Source organism: Tympanuchus pallidicinctus, unplaced genomic scaffold (assembly GCF_026119805.1).
Source record: "Tympanuchus pallidicinctus isolate F22 unplaced genomic scaffold, pur_lepc_1.0 scaffold9, whole genome shotgun sequence".
In the NCBI taxonomy this organism is placed as follows: Eukaryota; Metazoa; Chordata; class Aves; order Galliformes; family Phasianidae; genus Tympanuchus; species Tympanuchus pallidicinctus.
Window position 1 is genome coordinate 2722025 of NW_026294813.1, and position 23757 is coordinate 2745781.

General features: G+C 40.4%; 1 protein-coding gene across 4 annotated transcripts in view; it reads right to left on the reverse strand.

The window, feature by feature from the left end:
• The window catches only part of MAST4 (microtubule associated serine/threonine kinase family member 4), a 284153-nt gene that overhangs the window by 228437 nt on the left and 31959 nt on the right, over positions 1 to 23757 (reverse strand). The window lies entirely within an intron of this gene.

The following is a 23757-nucleotide window of genomic DNA, read 5'->3' on the forward strand; positions in this document are numbered from 1 at the left end:
ACAAACAGGAAAATCTGAAGTTCCTGTTTGAAATAGTCTAATTTATTATGCTGAATAGATGATGGTGTATAAACAGAATCAGTAAACAGTGATGTTTTTCTATAGCACTTTTTTATTTATCTTATATTAAATAGTAAGGAAATAATTTAAATATTCTGCCAAGGATCAATACAGATGTTCTGATATATTGCTACTTCATGCCCATTAAAGAAATGCAAATTTGCCTTTAAAACTATTGTATCCCTCTTGAAAGCCAATCTGAGCTCTGAGCATTTAAACATAAAAACATGGGACATGAAGAGTCAACTATCACTATGTCTAAAGAAAAAAATATCAGCCTGCATTCAATGTGTTTTCACATGATCGCACTGAAAGCAAAGTACAACCTCCAAAGCGTTCTTCAAGGCCAAGAAGTGGCTACAAATATGCATCACCACTGTTATCTGTGCCAATTATTAGTGTACAACAGCGAAGAGGCAGCAGTTCTGTTTCAATGTGATTGAGTCCTTCAGCTCCTGAAAGCCTTCTGTGAGCACAGACAGATGCATGGACTGCTCCCTGACCACTTAACAAAGGAAGCAAGAGTATTTGTACTACAAATGCTGTTGCTTCACAGAATTCAGCCTGCCCAAGTCTCCTCTGACATGTCCACACAATTCTAACACATGTTTAAAACAAATTAACAGCAGGTTCTGAAAGTCTCTTCTAAATCCCTACAACAAGAGCTGATAAACAGAATAGAGACTGAAATATAAATGCAGATCTGCTCCTGGTTAGAAAGCCTCACACAGGACATTTTAAAGGCTGGTTGCAGTGGACTCTTCTTAATGCAACACTCACAAAGGCATCTTCTCAGGAATCAGGAAACTTGGTGTAGGGAACCTTTGGCAGGGGGGTTGGACTCGATGATCTCTGGAGGTCCTTTCCAACCCCTACAATTCTGTGATTCTGTGATTCTGTGATGAAGGTCTTCATGTCTAGCAAAAACATGATCCCTTCCAAGCTAAGGCAAACTTGAAGGGCAAGAGACATCACCACACAGTGCAAGGGCTGGCACAGGGCTACAGCAAAGCTCCTGGCTCTACCAGGCTGAGCAGAGGGGGACCAGGCTTGACATTCTAGACTGTAAGGAAACTGGAATGATGTCAGGAACACAAAAACAGAGAGCAGCATCAGAGGCATCTATTCAGTTCTGCTGTACAAGCAATGAACAGAAGTCCTTCTTTCTCCCAGGGATCATGGCTCCCCTGAGCTGAAATTTCACCCACGCTTCCACAGCTTCAAGGGATCTGACAAAAGATAACAACAGCCCTTTGCTGCCCCGATGTGCAGCAGGACATGGCTCTGCCTTTCAGTGGGAAGGATACTCCCTTCAGTCCCATCCCACTGGACACCCTGGCAGGAAAAAGCATTTAGTGATGCTGAGAAGCACTGCCAGAGACCACTGCCACACTGGCCTCCTGCAAAGGCCCAGCAAGCAATCACAACACTTGCAAATGGAAGAAAAAAGAAAACCCAGACATACAGCAGCATCTGAAGAACGACAAGATGCTGCAGGTTTAAGGCTTCATCATCAGCATGGACACCTCAGCAAGCTTTCCGCTCCTTCTAGCGAAACAGAGGCCAAGCACAGCAGTAGGTGTCTCAGGCAGGCCTGGCACAGCAGAATCATATCTTCACAACACAAAGCATGCATCTCAGGAGAGCTGTTCTCTTCTCACTGATTTATCCATTCCTGGAAAGTGGAAGAGGAAACACAACCCAGCTCGCAGCAGAAGCACAGGGAATCAACTCTCAACAAGTGATCAATATTGTGCATCCCTTGCACATGTATATTATGTTCCCAACAGTATTATTTTCTCACTTTCTCTTGAATAAAACCTCCCCATTTTTTCTTTCTTTTTTTTTTTTTTTTTGAGAATTTTTATTCTTTTATATTTTGTGGCCGTACTCTTACCTTCATATGCACAAATATTACTAGCATTAGCAGTGCTGTGCACTATGCTCTGCTATACAGAAAATTATCTAACTAGCCACATTTTTTTAATTTCTCAATGAAAGAAAATATTAGCTACTAGAAAGTAGGAAAAGGCGTTGATACTTTTAGATACCACTGGCAACATTTTCACTCTTGTGTATTTTAATGATCCTTTTCATAGCATAAGAAAACCATGACAAATGTAAAGAAATGTGTATTTTTATTTTGTGTATGTGCAAGCATCAACAGTCACATCCTTATATCAAACATTTTCAGTGCTGCTGCTCATACATAGGTTTTTTGAAATATCTTTCCTGGATGTCTAACATGAGAACGAAAATTTAGTCAAACTAACCTTCAAAGTCACTTTCAATTGCAAATAAATAAATAAATACATAAATAAAAATTCAAATACATAAGAAAAAGGCCTATTCATCTTCATCAGCTGTTGACACCTCCATCATTCATCTCATGAAAAAAGTAATTCCAAGTAGAATATAACTGTGAAAAGAATGTTTTTTCTTTTTCCTTTTTTTTTTTTTTTTAATACCATGAATACTAATAAAGTGAAAGCAGTTTAGTTCTTTATAAAATCTATTTCCATTCACACCCACCAATGAGCTCCGGGACTACCTATAAAGGTTTCATTTATTCTGTTGCATTGGAGGCTTCAGAAAACTAATTGTTTATTCAAGTCTATCTGCTCTATCCATGCTCAATTAGGTCTCACTTTTCACCGTTACACTGAAATTAGAAACAAAAATGCAAGGTGAAACATTCCTCATTCCACTGACTGGCTCAGCTTGATCAGCCACTCTGAAAAGCTGCAGCCACAAGGGTAGCAAGAGCTCCACCATAACACAGTGCTTGAAGGACCTGCCCAGTGACTTACAAATTTCCTTTTCATGAACTTATACCTCTGACTAATGGAAAACACCTTTTTATTGCACCTTTCTAACAAGGCACTACCAAGCACTATTTGAAGGTAACTGGGTTTTCTGGCTACTGCAATTCAACATAACCCAGTTTTTAAAAACAGAAGCCCCAACTGTACACACCGTAAGAAAAAACAGTCTAAATTTATTGATCCCTATTTAGACCTCTAAAATAATAAATAATCCATTTGGCTCTATGAAGCTTCAAATTCAGAATCATTTCTATGAAGAATAACACATCAAAAGGAAGGCAACACATTTATGCAAGGCAGGTGCAAAACAAAAGAGAGAAACTCATGATGAAATGAGCTTGGAGTAAAAGGTTCTCAGCATGTAATGGGAGCTGAAGCTGATCCATAAATCAATGCAAGATGAAAGCAAGATTATTTATGTGAAAGAATTGCATTGTTAATTTACAGTCTGATTTTGAAAAGAAATGCTTTACTTGATCAATGTATAAATGATGTGTGTGTGTACACTGAGCACAAATTAGTAATTACAAGCAGGTGCATCTCCTCATACTTTTTAATTAACCCCAGAAAACAGCAGACACAGCTCCAAAAAATGCAGGTTTTTCTCTGAGTTTTTCTTTAACACGTTCCTAAGTTTTTAAATAATGCAGCCTCACCACAAGAGACCTTGGAGACAAGGGCTTTTTGATCTCTTTTTTCCCATTCAGCACTAAGATACCACGTGCAGTTATTGAACAATAGCTTCCACTAAAAAAATCCTTTTCCTGAACTGTTTTGAAAGTGAACTAGAATAAGGCATCTGATAGCTTTATAGTTGTACCCTAGGCATGCAGTACAGAATTCAAATGCTTCTCTTGTAGTCTCTCCAACACAATTAGCAAAAAAATATCAGAAGGGCAAGCATATAAGGGGCATGGGGAGGACAACCCGATTTGCATTCAGCAGAGATTTGTAGTTGAGGACAATAGTCAAGAACTGTGTTTGTAATTTTAACGGCTTCCACTGCATTTCACATCTACCACCATCTGCCATTTGTCAGTTTCAATTTACACATGTCTATAATAACCAGTATTATTTATTAACACTATATGGCTTAAGGAAGATTGGTTTGTTTTGTTTCTAAACTTGACGAACTCAAGAAATATTACAGGAAGGAAAATAAAAAAAAGACAAAATGAGAACGTAATCAGAAATGTGTTTCAGGACAATATGAAATATTCCAGCCTTCTATTTTTTCTGTAACTCAAGCAAGTAACTGCCTACATGTCCTAAATATTCTCTTTGTAAAACTTACAGCAGACTTCACTCATCCTGGCCACTTTATGAAGGCTTTTCCAATTCCAATTTCCATATAGTTATTCAATACAATAACACTGATGAGGGGAAGAATGAAGGATCCCTACTTAAATAAAAAACTTCCTGTATTAGTCCCTTTTAGACAGGAGAATTATAGCAGTATGCATCACACACTGTAACTGACAGAATACATGCATCAGTATGTATATGCAGAAGAGTGCAAACAAGACAGATGCAAAACCTGTTCAGATGAGAACGACTGCCCTTGTCTTTAAAAACAGCGCAGCCTAGAACTAATCTGGTTTCTTCAGCCCCATATCAAAAAACCAAAATTAACAGGAAAAGATTCACTTGCATGGCTTTTCGAATTTTGTTTATATATCCTATCAACACAGATTGGTGAGCACTGAGTGGTGCGATTCACACGGTAGTAGGAAGGGATGCCATTCAGAGGAACATCAACAGACTTGAAAGGTGGGCCTGGGTGAATCTGATGAGGTTCAACACAACAAAGTGCAAGGTTTTGCACTTGGGCCAGAGGAATCCCAGGCATCCGTACAGGCTGGAAGGAGCGGTCCTTGAGAGCAGCCCTATGGAGAAGGACCTGGGGGTCCTGATGGATGAAAAACTTAATATGAGCCAGCAGTGTGCTCCTGAGGCTCAGAGGGCAAATGGTATCCTGGGCTCCATCAGAAGAGGGGTGGCCAGAAGGGACAGGGAGGTGATTGTCCCCCTCTACTCTGCTCTTGTGAGGCCCCATCTGCAGTACTGCGTCCAGGTCTGGAGCCCTCAGTACAAGAAAGACAGGGAGCTGTTGGAGAGGGTCCAGAGGAGAGCCACGAAGATGATCAGGGGGCTGGAGCACCTCCCCTACGAAGACAGGCTGAGGGAGCTGGGCTTGTCCAGTCTGGAGAAAAGAAGGCTGCGCGGTGACCTGATTGTAGCCTTTCAGTACCTAAAGGGAGCCTACAAACAGGAGGGGAATCAACTCTTTGAAAGGGTTGATAACAGCAGGACAAGGGGAAATGATTTTAAGTTGAGAGAAGGGAGATTTAAGTTGAATGTCAGGGGGAAATTCTTTACACAGAGTGGTGAGGTGCCGGACCAGTCTGCCCAGAGAGGTTGTGGATGCCCTGTCCTTGGAGGTGTTCAAGGCCAGGTTGGATGGGGCCCTGGGCAGCCTGGTCTAGGATTAAATGGGGAGGTTGGTGGCCCTGCATGTGGCAGGGAAGTTGAAGATTCATGACCCTCGAGATCTCTTCCAACCCTTGCCATTCTGTGATTCTGTGATGTTTAAATAGTCTTTCTTAAAAATTTGGTATAACTTAATGCTCTGTAAATTACAAGGTCTGTTTGCCTTGGAAATGGTAGCAGTTTGATGATTTCAGTATCACAAAGGATCTCACTAAAATATCTAGAGAGCAGAGCTTAGTATACAAGCTCTATACTACCTGCAACGTGGCAGGAATGTCCAAATCATATATTTTTTCTAATCACATATTACTAACATAAGCCAGCATCATGAAATAAATGTATGTACGTACACATACCCACAGTGTTTCACAGAGTCTGAGTCTTAATTCCATTTAGTCTTTTTTCCACTTTCCAAACAGGAGTGCACTCAAAATTGGGACAACCAAAATACACACTGCTTGATTTCCAGAGTCTATGATGATTCATTCAAATCCCTGCTGTCTTGTGGACATGGCATCTCTTAATTGGCTTGGAAATCAGCATCTCATATCAAGTAAGCAGCACACCATATCCTCAGGGCTTATTCAAAACAACAGGACACTGCAACTTTCACGAAACAGATACTGACACTCAGTCCTTTAATCTGCCCAATCTCAGAAACTGAATAGAGATTGGATTGTGGTCACACTCGTCACTTCAAACTACCATTTTGAAAGCTAAAAACCTCTAGCTTTTAGGATGCAAAGGTAGTGCCATTCCTATAGCTTACAATTTGTCAGCCTTTAGAGAAATTAGATTTCTAAAAGAAATAACAGCAGAAATTTGAAAATGAATGTTTTACTGTAAAGCACTCCAAACCTGTGTAAGGGGTGAGAAAACTAACATCAGAAGAGTCAGAATCAACCTTGTATGGAAACCAACCATTCACATTCAAGCAGCTGACATATTAGTATCAACCACATGTCACATCTACTGGAGAAACACGGACTGCGTTTTAGAGAGTATTTGGATTTTCAAAGCCGTCAATTCAATTTAACTGACAGGCCATGTGCATTTTCTAAATAGGAGATCAGTTTGTTCTCTTAGATACTGTTCAAGTGCACAAGGTTCCCTTGTGCAGGCCAAGTGTAGTCTTCAGTCCACCTCCTCTGAAAATGGGACACTTGAATTTACTGCATATAAAAACTGAAAAGTAATATAAAGAACAAACAATGAGATTAGAACATGCAGTTACTGTCATACACAAAAAAGAGGCCCAGAGCATCATCTTTCAAGCTGTATAGTCTGATTTTTCAGGCTTTTTCAAGCATAGGCAGAAATATTTTCTAAGTATTTAATACAAGACACAAAGCATTTCATTACTTTCATACATATATACAAAAAGCCTCTTGTTAAGAAACATCTGTACTGCTTATAGTACTATCTCAATTTTAGGTGATCTTACTGTGATAGATAGAACACTTCAACCCAGGAAATCATAGCCTAAATTGCAAATAAAATATTCTTGCCAAGCCATACTAACAAGGGTCTACAAGGTGAAATTTGCAGCACTAAAATCTTTGACATTTTTTATTTGTATGACTGTATACCACTGTGGGAGTTCATCTGGGCTTTTTAGTAATATTCACCTGCACTATTAACTAGATATTTTTAATACTGAATGTAAAAGTTATCCAATAAAACTATTCTCTAAAAAAAGAAAAATGTTGAGTCATCTTAAGACCAGGCTCCAGCTCTGAGAACAACTCTGAAGCACAGGAGTCAGTGCATCCAGCACTCAAACAAAACTACCCTTCACTTCTACACAGAGTCAACTTCAACTATAGCATCCTGGTTTCAGCTGGGGCAGAGTTGATTTTCTTCCTGGTGCCTGGTATAATGCTATGCTTTGGCTTTAGGAGAAAAACAGTGCTGATAACACATCAGCCTTTTAGTTGCTACTGGGCACTGCTGCACAGGGATATTTCAGCTCCTCAACTTCCCAGACTGTCCTGTCAGCAAGGGTTTCCAGGGAGGACAGAACCAGGACAACTTACCCAAACTGGCCAAAGGGAAATTTCATACTATAAAACTACAGAACTAAGGGGAATTGTTCAGGGAGGCAGCCACTGCTCAGGGACTGGCTGGTCATCAGCTGGCAGGTGTGTGCATCACTCGCTTTGTAAATAGAGAAAGACAGAGACAAAAAGAGAGATTATCATCACTATTATTTTTCTCTTCCCTTTCTGCTTTAGTAAACAGTTTTTATCTCTATCATAAGTTTTACTTTAGTTTTGTCTCTTTTCCCCAGTTGTCTCCTTAAAGCAAACAGCTGTGCTGTGATAAGCTGCCTGCCAGGTTAAACCACAGTGCACAGTAAAAGAGGCAAGGCCAGTACCAGAGAAAATCATCTTCCAGTTCAATTACTTAGCTATTGAAGCAGTATGTAAAAACACAGAAATAATATTTTTACAACACTTTTTCAATCATTTTATCTATTAGACAACCTGTTTCAACACAGTGGTTCTTCCTTTAACATTCACAGCTCAAGAAGGCACTTTATCAAAAATATGTTCCTAAACAGTACGATATGCTTCATAAACGTCCAAGTGAGGAAAAACAGCCTGCAGGGACCACTCCTCTACTATATAGGGAGTCAGCAGTTGTATACCAATTCTTCAGAATTGCTTGTTTGACTGAGACACACATTCACATCTTGAAGTTGAAAATGAAGGCCTAACAAAAGTTGTAAAGGAAAACCCAGAACAACTGAGACAAATAAACACTATCTTCTCAGTGACCTTGTCATTATTTCCATAGCAGCTTCAGACAACAAATGGCAATGGCCAACCTGAACAAGTCGCACACGGAAGAGCAAACAACTTTGAATCACAAAACTACCCCACAATTCACTAAGCTTCCTTTGGCTTAGGATGAAATATTTCCTTAGTTACATACACTAGTTAGTGGTTTCCAAGATAAGACTCATTTGGAAAAAAAAGACTGCATTTTTAATATTAATAATAATGTTTAAGTATGCAATTTCAATATAATAAAGGCCAAGCTTAGCTTTAATATTTGGTTTTCCTGAAAACAGATCAGCTACGTGTTATCAAAGCTCCTCAGTAGAGAGCTCCATGAAACATTCCTACAGCATGCTCCTTCTCTGGAAAGCAATGATCTCAAACATGTTAACATCTCCTTTTTTTTTGTCCTTTTCTTTTTTGACAAATGTCTTGAACTAAGGAACCTTATTTGGAATCTAGTCAATACGACATCCTCTTCACAGAATACTTAACACTCCTAAGCCTAAGACCTAGAGAATATGGAAGCTAGGAATCTTTCTTACAAGAAGGACACAGTAAGTTGGTTAAACACAATGAAAAGAGAAATCAACTTTGGCAAACCTTGCCATCAGAAGAAAAACAGTTTGCAAGTACACTCTCATTTTAAAATTATGCTGCAACTAGTGCAATTAGTGCATTTATTTAATCAGAAACAAAACACAAAAAGTTGTCCTTTATGTCTAGGCAGGCAACCTGAACTCCCCTAGGGCATTCTCTCCCCAGTGATACTGGGGACAGAAGCGCAGACAGACAAGCAGGATGCAGTGCGACAGCCACATCTGTTCACGCCACATATAAAGGCTGTCAAATTCAAAAGCCTCAGCTACAGTTTCATATATCATGTCACTTGCATATCAGGAGATCAAGAAAGAACATAAGAAACATAAGAAACAATATGCTCCATGGGAGTGTCAGGAACCTGCTTTAGCAGCAACGTTGGACAAGATGATCTCCAGAGGTCCCTCCAAACCCTACAGTTCTGTTGATTCTGTCTCTTTCTTCCATGACAAGAGATAGACATGAATCAACAACCTCACATTGCACCAGGAGATATAAATTGGATGAATTTCTTCACAGAAACAGCAGTTAGGGGTTGGAACAAGCTGGCCAAAGATGTGGTGGAGCTGCCATCCCAGCACAATTAAGAGATGTGTTGACATGCTGCTTGCTTAGGGACATGGGTTATTGGTGGATGTGGTAGTGTTAGGTGATGGTCAAACTTTCTGATTGTTTTATTATAAAAATCCTAGATTTCTTTTCCATTGTGCTCATCTAACCAAAGTTCTAGAAATCTTCAGAAACAGACTGTTAAAGATATGCCAGATCGTTCAGTAAGAACCACAGATGAGGTACAGTTTCTGCCAGCCAGAAAGACAGAAAGCATGTGTCTTCACACAGAAGAAAGGAGACCTGATATCATTACTGCAAGAACAGTTAAGTAAATCAGCAGATTGTCTGGCCAGAAAAACAATTACCTGTTCAGATGAAATGCTGAAATAATCTCACACAATGCCTGACCATCTGACTGTTTGCATTAAACTCAGCAACACAGCCTTCACGATTTCACTAGCTTGAGAACAAAATGCTCACTCAGTTTCTTGCATTTTCCCATTTCAAGCTAACATTTAGCCTTAGAAATAGCCTGCACTGTAGGATGTGTGTCAAAAATCTGGATCAAGAGAGGCACAGTCTCATCCTCAGAAGAGCTGGCTCAACCAGCTCTTGTAGGGTTGCATCCACATCCCTACCAGAGAAAAGACATGTAGCACACACAGGAAGAGAACATTCACGATGCATTCAGGTCCGGCATTAGCATTAGACTCACGAACAGTCTTCAGAAGATTGTGCCAAGGAAAGCTGAAATTCACAGTAGGAGAAAGATAATACAGATATCAAAAGAAGTGAAACTTTTTTTGTATGCTTTGGAATATGAAAAGAAAATCCTTAAAATCTGTCAAGACTCCCTTCCATTACCTTTAAGACATTGCTTTTTTTTTTGCTGTCAAAATCCTAAATCGAACTCCAAAAAGAACTCAGGAAAAAGTTGGCAAGAGGGCAGTACAAACAGCAGCTTCTTAAACTTTATTCTTACTCCATTTTCTTATCCTGCTTTCCATCCCAAACCCACTTTTGTAAAGGTTCCCCTGAAGTTTCCCTACAGAAGAGGAATTGCTGTCTGAAAAGTGAATTCATCTCCTCAGTGTGGAACAGGTCAGTAATAACACATTCATAAAAGTCTATTTATTTCAGGTTTGTGCAAACCTGGGTGCTCAGTGGCTTCACACAAATCAAGCACACCGAACAGAATATATGCAATATATTTATACACAAAAGTCACAAACTTAATAATTTTTCAGTCCATCCACCTCAGGATGATTAGTTACTAATTTACATATTTATGACATTGCTGACTCTGTCCTTCCATACCACGCAGCTCATGGGAGGAGTCTTCACTTGGGCAGCAGTGTTTTTGGCCTAGGGGTGTGATTTAATTCATCTAAAGATATACGGACCTTGAGTTTGCTTGCTAAATTGGCAACATCCTCAAAGCATTCTGATTAATGTTCTCTTCGAGGCCTACTAAATCCAACATGGCCTTGGTTAAAGGATACTAAGTGTTTACTCCTTTGATATCTAATATAATGTTAGCTCCATTTTTAGAGCAGGTTTTCAACAGAACCATCGCACTCTTCACTTTCATATTAGCTAAACAGTATATTCAGGGGTCAACCCACCTCCTAGGCCCACATCAGTTCTGAAACCACAAGTCTCAAGGCTTCATTCATTAACAAACAGCCCAGGTACCAATTTTAGATTTTCTGTTAGGGACGCAAAGTACAGCTTTCTAAACAGAACATACTTTACTGTTAGGAACACCACAAACTAAAAAACAGTAAAGTAAGGCTTGAGAATTTTTTACGCCATGTTACCGTCACTAATATATTGGTCAAGTATGTCAGCCTAGTAACAAGACCCCGCATCAGTTCCATTATACAAGCCTGAACTTTGCCAGTGGTTTATAGCTACAGGTCCAGAAATCAAAAACATGAGCATAAAATAAGTACTGAATGAGGACTGATATGCTATCTTCTATCTATAACATGCAAGGAAAAAAACCTTTTTCCCCACAGATAATTGTAAATACTAACAGTTAACTTAGATGTGCTATCATTGATCTCTTGTTTACAGTCTGAGGCACTGCATTCAAGCATGAGAGAAACTTTTCTGGGGAAGGTTTCCATGGCTCCCTCCTTTGCATTACCTAAAATGAATTTCATAATAGCTCCTAACCCACTCTTAATCGAGGCTTGTTTAATAAGTATAGCAGAGAAGCTGATGTTTCCTTTTTGCTAATAACTGCCAAGATCTTTCATGAGTCAGGCCTAATCTTGCTTCTCAGGTGAATCAAAGTCATCTGCTCCCATCAACTGAGGCTCAAAATCTTACAGAGGAAAGAAATCCCACAACATGTGGATGACACAGAGCTACTGCAATTTGTGTATAAAAGCATAGGCTGCATATGAGTTAACACAGCACAATGTTCTTAGAGAATGCTCTCAAGAGGAGAACAGCAATAACAAAACACCACCACCACACATTTATTAGGACCTTCACTGTCAAAATAAGGAAAGTTTTTCCTATTCTTTCCCATTCAGCTTCAGTCTAACACAGTAAACAATCACAAGGACGAATGTCCAGGAATCTAATGCCAAGAACATATGCCTTGAATTGGGTTTGTGTGGCAAGTTTTGGCAGCAGGGGAGGTGAAGAAGTGGCTTCTCAGAGCAGAGTACAGCTGCCTCATAGCAGACAAGAGCCGGCTCCAGCACTGGCTGTTGTCTCTGTGAAATAAGATCTAAAAAAAGAGAAAAGCTTTCTGCCATAGCAGCTGGGAGAGAGGAGTGAAAAATATGAGAGAAGCAGCCCTGCAGGCATCAAGGAGGTCAGTGCAGGAGGTGCTCTGGGTGCGGAGCAGCAGCTCCCTGCAGCCCACAGAGGCCCACGGAGGAGCAGGCCGTCCCCCTGCAGCCCACGGGCACCACGCGGAGCAAATCTCCCGTGCAGCCACGGAGGAGCCCACGGTGCAGCAGTGGCTGAGGCCCGGAGGAGGCACAGCCCACGGATACCCGCAGGAGCAGCCCGTGGGGAGCAGCCTGCGGTGGGGCGGGAGGGCTGGGGCAGCTGCCGCCCGTGGGACAGTGCCAGAGCAGCTCCTGAGGGGGGGCCCTGTGGGACGGAGCCGTGTGGAGCTGTGCCTGCACAGCTGCTGCCCGTGGGGAGCCCACACAGCATCAGTTGGGGTAGGACGGCATCCCGGGGGACGGACCCACGTGGAGCAGGGCACATGGCCATGGGGAGCAGCAGAATGGAAGTGTTTAAGGATTGACTGCAGCCTCCATTCCCAGCTCTCCCGCATGGCTTCGGGGGATGAATGGGTAGTAGAAAGGAGGTCTTAATTTGCTTTTACTTCTCATTGCTCTAGTCCGCTAGCAATAGGCAATACATTACATTTATTTCCCTTATGCTGAGTCTGTTTTGCCCTTAATAGTAATTGGTGAAAGATCTCCATCGTTACTTAGCTCATGGATTGAGATTTCTCATACTTTTAGCTGCCCGTTGGCATTAAACTGTAAGAGCCAGTGCTTGTGAGCAACAGCACTGCCTTGAAATTACTGGAGCTGAGGGCAAGAGTCACTGGGTCAGACAATACTGCTGGGGTTACAGAGGTAATTTACGATTTATATTGCTCCTATCTCCGAAGGGGTCTGTGTTAACAGCACATATACTGAAATGTGCAGACACTCGGGAAGGGCAGGCACCTGCACAGGTATAAAGCATCAAAGAGGAAAACAAAAAATGTTCTTTGCTACATATAAGGCTGGAATACTTCAGTGAGGATAAAGTGCTTTGTCTCAGTAAGAAAAGATCAGACTAACTTGCACACAATTTTCTTCCATCCTTCAAAACCTCTCTTTTTTCATGCTGCGAAAAGCTGTCATTCTTTGACCAACAATCAAAATTTTCATTCAGACTCTCCAAGCTTTAAGAGCTACTGCACAAAATATGAAATGCCCAAGGTGAAATTATTCTGGTACTTATTTAAGCACTTCCAACCATATAATACTACACTCAAAATTCAGCGGATGGTGAAGCCTCACACAAACAAAACAACAAAAAACCCATTCTAAGAATTCATGAGACACCTTTATACCTCAGAAATCATGTGCTGTGGTCTTACACAGAGAAACAAACGAGATTAGCAAACAAACGATTACATTAAAAAAAAAATCAGAAAGAATCAGCACTACATGTTACTGTACAGCATAAGCAGAATAATACTACACACAGAAGTTTCATAAAATAGTATTCATCTACTTTAATCAACATTCACTTATCTCAGATCTAGAATTTACTGGCTTTGATCTGAGCCACAAAGTCAGTGGAAGCAGCTAAGCTTCACGTACACTAAAGAAAGATAACCTAAATCATGAACCTCCTAAAAATCACCTAGACTTCTGCATGAGGTTCAAGCACACTAGCAAATCTTCACTGTTACACTGAGAGTTCTGACTTTTAATGACAGAAACAGTATAGCTACTCATTATTTGAAAAAAAGGCCACACTAGTAGCTTAAGCCAGTTGCATTTAATCAGCCATTACCTACTCCCTCACACATACACTGTGCAAAAACACATTTGTCAAGCATGAAAAAATAAAACCATGATGGTTTGGATTTCAGAGTTCATATCTCTTCTGATTTTCCTTAAAACATATTTATATTTTTTAATTATTCTGTTAGCAAAGGGGGATTTTAATTATATATGTATACAATCAAATATGCAGCTACACATACGGAGCAAGAATGAATTAGGAGTGAAAGAAAACTACACCTCTGCATGCAGTGAATTGCAGAGAGACAGCATGTTTCATACCCCTGTTACTAGCACAATTGAAACTAATATGCATCTAGGGGATACATTTTGCTTTGCATTTGACATTCCAAAACATTATAGATTTATAAAAGCAAAGCATTAGAAAGAAAGATCAGTGTATGACAGTTCTCTTTGATCTCTTGGTTTACTTACTTCTGCAAGTGAGATCTGATTTTAAAAGCCACAGGAATTTACTACTTTGAAGTATTTTAACTTTTCATTAACTGGAACAGTGGTACTAGATTACAAGACAAATTCAGAAGGCAGAGCTTATTTCACTTTTGCAGACTTAAGCTCATTGCACAACTAATAGGAAATCCAGCGCTTAATTCAATTTTCAGGTACATGATTTGTTAGTGGAAGCTATGGGAAAGAAAAAGGATAGTCCAGATGAAGAGAGATGACCTACTTTGCTTCAGAATAAGCAGTGCAGCATCCCCTCCCAAATTCCAAGCCAGTAGGAGATTAAATATATTTTGCTTTCCATGTTTATTCAGCTGACAAGCATGACCCTGAGCACTGACCAAATTAGTAAGGGTCATTTTGCCCATTTTCAAACGAATGTGGACTAGCTAATGAAGACAGGAGAGGAAGAATCAACCATTTACAACTGTTTAAATAAAACTGGTGACTCCTGATACTGGCATTCTTTAATGTGCTTAAAACAGCAACTAAGCACAAATGCAGTGGAAGTGCTTGAAGCTAGCAAATGTTTAGTTTTTTTAATAGTAACTTAGAATTTGATCTACTGGTTTGCAGATAACACTCTATGAACTCAGTTTCTGAATGGGAAATACAAATGTATATCACGTAAACTGAATTTTGTAGTATTTCATTTGAAAGATGTAAACTATGACTCTGAGCTAAATATGGAGAGGAAGTTTATAAAGTTGTTTTCTCCACCCTCTCCCATTTTCAACTTTCAGGGCAATCTATGAATAATTCATTAATTCTATTTAGGATTTGATTATACTAAGTAGAAGGCAAAACTTCAGCAAAGCCAGAGAGAAAATCTGCAAATATGCTCTTGCTAAAAAGACTCTCTAATAAGTGAAATACAAAAATTTAATAAGTCTAAGCAAGTCTAAGCAAGAAGTTATTTTTCATTTTCCTTTATCTGGAACACCTTTGAAATAAGAAAAAAAAAAAACAAGTTATCACATTATTCTCAGTCTTTGCTGCCAAACTATTTTGTTATGTGTGTATAAACAAAGGGGACAAAAATTCTCATATTCTCATATTCTAGCTCTATTTTTGCCTATGTAATGAATCCTCGTACACATCCAAGTAGACCGTATACAATCTGAGATTTCCATTTCCTTATCTATCTAGACTCATGTGGAGGAAAGGAACAGAATTCACTGAGTCATTTATCTGTTACCCAAAACAAACACCCTTTTCAGTCCCAGACAGAAGTTTACTGTTCGTGGCAGTCTCACCTCTGCCAGGAAAGACCATGGAGTAGATATTCCTGGAAGCTATGCTAAGGCACATGGAAAACAGGGGGGCAATACAGGAGAACCAGCATGGTTTCACCAAGGGAAAGTCCTGCTTCACAAACCTAGTGGCCTTCTATGATGGTGTCACTGCACCAATGGACAAGAGAAAAGCCACTGATGTCATCTATCTGGTCTTCAGTAAGGCCTTTAACACAGTATCCCACAATAACCTTCTCTCCAAATTAGAAAGACATGGATTTGATGAGTGGACCGTTCAAAGGAAGAAGAACTGGATGCAGGACTGAGTTCCAGAGAGTGGGAGTCAATGGCTCAGCGTCTGGATGGGGATCAGTGACAAGCGGTGTCCCACAGCAGTCAGTGCCGGGACCAATACTCTTCAGTATCTTCATCAATTGCATCAACAGTGTGGTTGAGTGCACTGTTTGCAAGTTTGCAAATGACTCCAAGTTGTGGGGAGCAGTCTACTCTGCACTGGTGAGGCCTCACCTTGTGAACTGCATCCAGATGTGAAGTCCTCAATACAGACCTGGCAGAGCGTGTCCAGAGGAGGGCCACAGAAATGATCCAAGCGATTGAACATCTTCCCTATGAGGACAGGCTAAAAGAGCTGGAGAACTCCCAGACAGACCTGAGACATTTCAATTCTAAAGGGAAGCTGCAAGAAAGAAGAGGATGGACTGTGTAGCAGGATCTGTTGTGGTAACACAAGGGAAAATGGTTTCAAGCTTAAAGGGGGGAGATTCAGATTGGATATAAGGAAAATATCTTTTACAGTGACAGTGGTGAGGCACTGGAACAGGCTGCACCGAGATACAATGAATGCCCCATCCCTGGAGATTTTCAAGACCAGGCTGGACCAGGCTCTGAGCAACCTGATCGAGCTGTGGATATTCCTTTTCATTGCAGCGGAGTTGGAATAGATGGCCTTCAAAAGTCCCTTCCAATTCTAAGGATTCTACAATTCTACTCTATGATAAAATGGATCTATTACTGAATGGAAGGAACTAGGAGGTGAAGCACTAGAACGTTCCATAAAAACATGCTTTTGACTCTCACAAGGGCAGCTCAAAGCCAAACCACCAGTTCATTCAAGAAACAGTCCTCTTCATTAAAAGACAGATTCTTTTGTCCAAAAACAAGGGCAAAATGCAAGGTTTAACAGCGAACACCCTCAATGCCCAGTAGAGGAAGGAGCACATCAGGCAGCAGGACAGACACACAAAGACATCCACACATCACACACGGGGACATGTCTCAGGCCCTGGCGCCAGCATAAGGAAGCATGCAGATCTGGGCCGGACATGCAGTCACAGCAGCCTCTCACTTCCCAGAGATGCTACAGACAGGGCATGCAGTAATTCTCGATCATAACAGACTTTTTCCCAGCACAGGGTCACAAATCATAAATCATGTAATGTAACAGGAAGGGACAAGAAGAGATTTTTTTTTGTTTAGACAGCCAACAGTTACTTAGAAAACAAAACAAAACAAAAACCGCATCAACCACAGCTCCTCATCTCCTCACAGTCTCCAGAGAATAGGTGTGCAGAGTAGCTGGATAGAGCTTGTCTTTTCCAGCATCTAATACACATCTAATGCATCTCTACAGCCTTACAAATCTTTAAAAGTATTTCAGTTTCATAAAATTTGTGTATACCATAGACCCACACATACACCTTGGACAAAGTCAATTATCTTCACTCAGTTTCAAGTTCAACATTTAATGCTCATCTTTAAAATGAACTGTTTTAATGCTGCCCACAATATTTCATCTCAATACACTTTGTTACACACAATGGCTGCACTACAAGTAACTGACTTCTAGGTTCTGAATGGTGATCGCAGGTGTGTCATGCTCTCGGGCAGTGCAAGGACCATTCCACTTCAGCTATTTTGAGGCCTCTCAGAAAAATCATATCTCTCTGCCCCACCCGCAGCAGCGGAAAGGGAGGTGTGGGCGAACAACTGAAACTGTTCTGTACAAATCATGTCTTTGCCCCAGCTCTGCCCTTTTCCTATTGCTCACCCTCATGAGAAAACATGCATTTCCTGCCCCGTGTTAAGACAGTGTAGCTGATGCAGCATGAAGAGAGCAGAGCTGTGGGAGCAGCAGGAAAACAGCAAAGGAAAAAGAAAAATACACCGGGTCAAACAGTACCTCCTCCAGTCCCGCTGCCCAGCCTCCCACTCCTTGATCTCTTCCACCACTCACCCAGGGCTTAGCACAGACAGCTCTTGAAAACTTCACTAAAGACTGATCCATAACTAAGACAACACATTTTGATTCTCAGCCTGCAGAATTGTTCTTCACATAAACACATGAGGAATGCAGAAACAGACAGTAACGGCCACAGTGTTGGAAGGAAAAAACACCTGGTTTGATCTAAGAAAACACTGAAAGCTAGCAGGACCTTCCAGCTCCTTGGAATGCTCCTTGGTTACACACAATTTACTCAAATATCAACAACTTCTCAATAAGCTCTTTCAGCCTAACAAGTAAATTTTTCTTATGGTAGCTGCATACTCTTGGGTAACTGTTTTACCTTACAGTACTGAGATGCAGAACATATGCAGAAAAACTCCATAATCCAAAAGTAAGACTTGGAAAAGACTCAAAGATCTGTTTCTACCTAGTGAACCAACAATGAACCACATAAACAAAACCAGTAAAAAGAAGACATACACTGTATTCAATAATTTAATTTTCTTCCTTTCAGGTAATGCTTAAAAGTTTTTCCATAAAGACAATGACCAACAATTATATTTCACTTTGAAGACAAGTAAGCTTAATTATTTGAAGCTAGCTCCTGCAAAAAAACTACAATACTTGCTGTACTTGAAGGTACAACTAACACATGGCAATAGTACAACATGTTTGCAGCTACAACAAAAATATCTATTGTAATAAAAAGAATCTGAGGCCAGCTGTACTTTTACAGTGAAATTTGTTCCCTAACAGACTTAAAGTGTATGATGAAAAAAGTCCATTTAAAGTTTCACTAGCAACTCAGAAGTCTACCTTGTACACACTATAAAGTATGGCACAGGCAAACATATTCACGTACTGATAACTGTATTAACACAACAGACAAGACAGTTAGCTCATCTGCATTACTGTGCAGCAGAACCTACACTTTTCCTTGGATTCACTATTTATGTGTCACATAAATGATGCAAGATTATTAGATGCAGCTCTCTGGTCCCTTGAGTCACTATCACCATAAAGAACAGTTTCTGTTCTCCAACTTGTTAAATGCTGCCAAAACATATGCTGTGAGATCCCAAATCATTGCTGTTTGATTTGACTGATATTTGCTGTTGATCAAGTACAGAGTCTGACAATTACTGTGGGGACATGAACATACAGCTATCATTCTGCAGCATTCCAAAGCATGCAGAGCACCTCAAGATGAAATACTGACTTCACTCCTGATCAGAGTGCAGAGCACAGACATAATTCATTAGGTAGTTGGATTGAAGAAACATTTTAAATGGAATAGCATAACAGACTTATGTAGTAAGGATTGCCTTTTCAAATGCACTCAGACAAAAATGACGTTTGGCTTGTTTTCAGGGAAATCAGCTACAAATTTGTTTTCACATTCACAATTACCCTTAAATGCTTAACACCTGATGCAGGCAGTATTATAGGGAAATTCATTCTTTCTGCAATGACCTGAGGAAGTGAAAGTTTCATTTAAAAAAAAAGAAAAAAGAAAAACAAAACAGAACTAGTTTATATTTACAATTTACTGCTGTAGAAAACAATTTAATTTATGGAAAGCTGCATGGCGATTCAGGTAGCAAAACACAGAAAACAAATTTGCCCTCAATGTACATTTGGAAAATGAAATTGTTCTCAGGCACAAGTGTTCTACCAGCATCCCTGAAAAAGTTGTATTTGTTTTGTTTTGTTTTGTTGTTGTTGTTTTAAAACAGAAGTCTCCTACAACCTTTTAAGCAAAAACTCCTTAAATTTCTAGCCAAAGACGTATGCCGGACACATACCAATCTATTAAAGCCATCCAGATACTTGCACCAACTTTTGGATGCAATTAGAAAACATTCAATTGGATGCACTGAAAACTACTTCATGTATCAAGAATGACCAGACTTCTGTTGTCAGGCAGCAATGCGTGCTTCTGTACAAGCAGCAATACACCACAACCTCACACTTGCTACAAAAGGCATCCTGAGGTGAGGCAGGCATCAAGCTGTGCTCAAGAAAGAAGTCAAAGGTCCACACAAGTAGAAAAGACACTAATGGCAAAAAGCTAAAAATAACAATTTCAACCTTGCTACAGACTGCTAAGAATCCATATAGTTTAAACTTTGATTTTTCCTGGCATTATTTTAACACAACCAAGCTTCTGCCTTCATTGTACTATATTATCATAGGTGAGAAGCCCAATTTCTTTTAAAAGTAAATTGTGTTTCGAAAACCATTCGTTCCCTGCTTAATGTAGCTCTTCTGTAAGAAGCAACTGCCATGTAAGAAGCATATCAGGATAGCAGTGCATGTTAACTACTTGTCTTCTCACCAAAACAGGAAATTCTGCAAGTTTCCACTTAGAAATAAGCACCACTTTTCCTATAGCCTGTGGCAAATAGCCATAACATGACTAATATGGTACGTTACTGAGGCCAATTAGGGGACACAAGTTGGTTGAAAAAAGTAAGCCCAACCCAGTAATAAGCATACCATGTACCATGTAATTGAGAGACCTTTCTGATCTTCATGGAACTGGTAAGGATTGCTGGTGGTGGAGGGAAATTAAGACTCTCTGGAAGGCACAGATTCACTTTCCGCTCTTTGTAACTGAGAAAGAATTCCACTCTGTGCCAAATGACTTCAGTTGCTGATGCACACATTCTAACAAGCTATGCCACAATGCATATTCAAGCGTAAGATTTTATTTCCAACAAAATTTGACTGCCCTTCTGTAAAGACTGCCATCATCTTTAAGCACGCGCTCCAAGTAACATTTGTTTCATCTTGAATTGGTTCGCTTTTTTCTGTTTTCAAGTCTCAAGTTTTAGAGCATGAAAATGTTTAATTCCTCAGGAATGGTAATTAGCCATTGGTATTTTTTGCTCATGTAAAGAAAAATGCATGAAGAAATGACTTTTTAAATAATTTAACTCCCTTTCTGAGCAATGGAAGAAATAACTGATTCCCAAATATATTTAATTGAACCTACTGCTGTTTCAAATTCAATTTTTCTTTAATTGGTAACTGCAGAACATGTGAATTATTAACCAGCAATCCCTGAGAACAGGATATAAAATAAAAAGAGAAAAGGCTTCCAAATGTAGCTGGAAGATAAACCAGTGTTTTTCAAGATGCTCTGTAGAATTCTCCCCCTGTGCTGTGGGATTTTTTTTTATTACCATCTACCTCAAGTTCTCCTGGAAAGTTTCCTCTATGGAGCTACAGAAATCAGCTTGAGGATGACAGTATTACGAGACGCGCCTCTTCTGTAATGTTAAAGATTTTCAAAAGAGCTACAGGCACAAGAATCTGTACTGTGACATCTAAAGAAGTCAGGCAGTAAGCAAGAACTTTTTAAAGGTTCCTCAGCTCTTGTGCAAAATTCTGCAGCCAACAGTTGCCTCCCTGCTTGCCCACAGACCAGGCAAAACCAGAGATACACAGCAACAAGCACGGCCACATGTGCTGACAGCACAGGAAGTGGCAACTATTCTCCTACATTTTTACATGCTACATTTTAACATGTTCTTACAGTTATTTCAGCTTGTCTGTATTAGAACAAGGCATTAACGGGGTTCACCATACAACTGCACTAACTGTACCCAGTGTTGTAAGCTCTTGGTTTTATTCCAAACATTAAACCACTTGGCACTTGCAGGAAGATGAAAAGATATCCTACTTTGGCAGCCAGCAAGCTTCACTTCAGAAGAGGAATACCCCAACCTTCTTTGCAGAGTGGAGCTCTAAGACACCAAGTGAACAAAGTACATCTGCACCATTTGATCTATTAGTTTACAAGGTGCTACCAGGCGGTAGCACCCCAGCTCTGCCGCAGGAGGATCCCTTCAGCTGGTGTCGCACAAGTCAGTTCAAAGCATGCAAAAAGGACATTCATGGCAGAAGGATCACTTAGTAGCTGGAGCAACACCCCAACATCTAACTCAGGATTTTCCCCCTGATGCCAGGAGGGTGTAAATTTCTCCAACCCTCTGGAACAGACTGGTTTCCTGCAGAAACTGGGGAGCTGTGCTGGTAAGCTGAAGCGTTATGACCATGTCAGTGAGTGAGGAAGCCAATGGCAGGGCTAGAGTGTCCAGGCACAGCAAGGCAGGTGAGCAGCCACCCGCAGCTCCAGTCTGCAGTAGAAGCAACCAGGGGAGGCAGGCAGGAGGCAGGGCAGAGAGTCATGCTCTACCACCATCTGCCCAGGCACAGAACTTATCTTTCAAACTTAGATTTCATAGAGAGACCTCACCTGATTAAGGGGACAGAGGGAAGCGTAGCCTTCCTGTCTATCAAGTGAAAACAGTGTTAACTAGATAAAAAGTGGAAATGTCTTAAACTCAAGATTTTAAATTGGCTTCCTATCTTGAGAAGCAAGTATCCTGACAGGAGATTCCTTTTCCCCTCCTATTTCCTCTGCAAAATGTTTATCTTCTGCTTAAAGCACCAGGAAATCACTGGATGCTTAATTTATCTTTTTTTCTAGTTCAGCTCTGACACAGTTCTCAGGAGCACAGTTGCTGCTGATGGCCCTCCAGACAGCACTGCCACTGGGAGGTTGTGCTGAGAAAGCAACACTGCAAGTCATTTGATGAAGAACCATATTTGTTTGAGAAGCCTATTACTCCATAATTCACATGGGATTTTTTCTTCTACAAACTGTCACCCTGTAATTAGGGGGTCTATTCAAGTTTGATAAAGCATTTTGCACCAATCCAGCACAAGCATTCAAGATCTTAATTCTTCACACAACCAAGCCAAAACTAAGCCCACCTTTTTCCCCAAATGATTTACTGTCACCCAAAAGGAAAACCTTTCAACAAGTCCCTGTATTCTCTGCTGTGCAACAGGTCAGATGGTGTTATTTTCTTAAGTTTCAATCAGGAACTGTACCAAAGAAAGTAGCCAACGGAACTGCTTTGTAAAAATTTCATACACATCTATCAAATAAAACACATTAAGGGAATGTTTCACATTAAGGAAAACAGCAAGTTTGCTTGTGGTACCAAAGTAACAGTAAAATAAACTCTGCAATATACACTTGTGCACTGTTGCAAAGATTGCCCAACTCTTCGTCTTGTTTGGGGTGTGACACATGCACTAGGACAAGGTGTGTCTGCAAAGCTCCAATGTATGCAGAGAAGCACCTGCAGCTATATGGAATCAGCCACACACAGATGAGCCAATCAAAGTCAAGGAGACAGTGAGCAGGACCCTCTGCAGCAGAACTCACACACCAGGTAGGATGAGAAAATATAAAACGTGTCTACAGGTCAGCCTCAGTGAAGTTATGGTAGATATCCTGAAAAGGGACATCAGCCCTGACTTGGTGGCAGAGGGGCTGGGAGGCACTCCTTTTACAATCCCAATCTCCAGAGACATTTTTTTTTCAAAAGGTTGCATGCAAAACACCCATCTGACACTTGCTAGACAGAATAAAAATCCCATCTTCCCTGTTATTTATGTAACAAGAGAAATGGTTCATCTCAGTCATGTACAGTGAAAACAACACTGAACAAGCATCCCACAAGCAGAACAAATCAAGGGGTTTACCAGCCAGATTATTCTCAGTTTACCCATCACAAAGAGAAAAAAGATACATTTATAATCCTTGTTATAGCTCAGCACAGGAGAACACAAATGCATATGAATGTTGAAGAGGATGGAAAGGAGCAGGAGAGAGTTAAATAGTACCCTCAGGAAGAGAGCCATGACATAAAACAGTATTTACTTCCAGCCAAACCTTGGAACTTCTGTTGGAGAACACTCACTCTGCTTTCAGACCAGGTGCGTTCTACAACACAGAACAAAACCTATTATCTTTGTGTTACAATCCAAGCGAGAAAGAGAACACACCAGTTTGAGTGCAGGGGGAAAATCCAATACCACTGCAGATTTTTTAAGTAAAGGAAATTATAATGAAAGGACACACTGCAACAGACCTCTCCT